Below are 2,156 nucleotides of genomic sequence, written 5' to 3'. Positions count from 1 at the left end.
TCTACACATTTTATCATCTTGAATGTCTACTGTATAAGTATGTCCACATAAACATAAATGAGGTGCGAGAGCGCTAATCATATCGTAGAAAGTATGAAACTATCACTTAGGCGTCTTGGCAGTTTCGTATTTCCTTCAGCAAATGCGCTGCTTTCGTGTCGTGTGACTTTCATACTTTTCAATCGGCTGAGGGCAGCCATAGCTGAAGACAGAAGAACCACCACGAACGGAAATGGAGGTGGGAGCAAACTGCTGAAACAACGGATATGCTACTGGGATTCCCACATTCCGTTAGTATGGCTAATATACCCATCCTACTAATTTCCATGCACACAAAGGGAATCATTGTGGATAACAGACACAGTGACTATAGACTCACAAATAACACCAAATAATTCGAATAAATAACAAAATATAACAGAAAAAATATTTTGTGTTTCAAGGTGTTTCGAACCGTTACTATAAATTTACGATGCTTCCCGTTCACCATTACACTATCAGTGATATGTCAAACAGATTGCTTGCAATTATACCTACATCAAATTTATGTGCATGTCTAATAACTATCACTCTACGCCTTTTTTTATTTAAAATGTTGTAGTCTTACTTGCGTTTCTTAATATGATTTCTGTACATGAACAGAGAAGCGTATTTTATAAAAAAAGTGTAATTTAACTGAATGATTTTCACATATTTATTATTTTGAATGTGAATAGTATGCGTTGTTTTATTGTTTGGTTAGTGTTTATAAAGCAGATGTTACGGCATTTCGGAATGGGACAGTCAGCTAGAAACGAAGCTTTATTTTTGGATATCTTAAGCTTCATGCTATTGCTTGTCAAAAGATTTCGACACTCTTGAAAGTGTTTCATGAAGTGGTATGTTGTGTTTCAGTACCTGTGCCGAGCCCGAATCTCGTCCGACACAGAGCGGAATGAAACATCACTGTTTCGATACAATTAGTCCGTTCCAGGCACAGGTGGACTGAAACAGTCTTATTTTGAAACAACGATACAGTTTCCGTGTCTGGCTCGAGATCCGAGACAGGGGCGGAATGAAACACCATTGTTTCGAAACAGTGAACCATAGCCGTTCCGGCACACTGAAACAATTCCAGGTATCGATACACTGTATCGAAACATAGAAACAGTGGCCAAGTCTACTTTGCATGAATCCATTTTTGCGACACTGCACATAACCTGATACCTTTCGCGATGTAGTTATTGCACTTAATATAATTTATACTCGATATGTAGCCGTTTACCGTGGAACTATTTATACACACTTCTACACGCGACGCCATCTCCATTTCACGTGGGACTGCAGCCAAGTTGTTTCGAATACTGTCAAGTACGATGATAAGAGTACGTTTGTGCTGTGATTTACGTGCACATAGACTTAGCGATAATACGGGACAACAGCTTTACCGGTGCATTTAACTTGGACAGCACTGGCCGGTCTGCGGGTACAGCTAGCCTGCAGTGGCGTGGCCAGCTGCAGTTCACTCGTAGATAGACGCGAGCAGATGAGCTTCGGTAGTCATTTAATTTCTAAGCAGAATGAAATAATACATTGCAAATCTCTACTTAGACGACTAGATGAAAACCGCAACACGTTATCGTTTTTAGCTAACGTACTATTGTAATTAAAAACGAGAATGACGAAAATTCCTGTCTTAATCACAGGGTAATTTTTCTGCGTGAGCTGTGTGTGACGTAAGAGAGTATTGAAGGATTTCACCGTATGGTTAAATATTGATGCCGCTGAATGTATTACATCCAGTCAGTCGTCTGGTAGTCTCTTAACTCCTTCCTTATCCGAATCTGAGAAATGCATTTCAGTTCTGGAAGTGTCACCTGCTACGTTGCTAACGAGCCTATCAACAACAGAATCCATGAAGCCAACCACGCTCAGTATTTTCTCTTTTTCTTTTATTGCAATCCGTTCTATATCCCGCCAGCGTTCAGCAGTGACGAGTGAAAAAGCTGAGAGCGTTAGTTTCAGTACACCTGGCAGCTTAACAGTCTTGTTACTTGGGTGCCAAACCCCGCAGCTTGGCTCCAGATCAGTTCTGCTGGGTTCTTATTGTAATGGTACAGTAGCAAATGTAGAAATGCAGCATTTGTATGTCCTCGATGCTGTGAAAATGTTTCTAC

Source organism: Schistocerca americana, chromosome 3 (assembly GCF_021461395.2).
Source record: "Schistocerca americana isolate TAMUIC-IGC-003095 chromosome 3, iqSchAmer2.1, whole genome shotgun sequence".
NCBI classification, from domain to species: domain Eukaryota; kingdom Metazoa; phylum Arthropoda; class Insecta; order Orthoptera; family Acrididae; genus Schistocerca; species Schistocerca americana.
Note: the sequence above shows the minus strand (reverse complement) of the source record.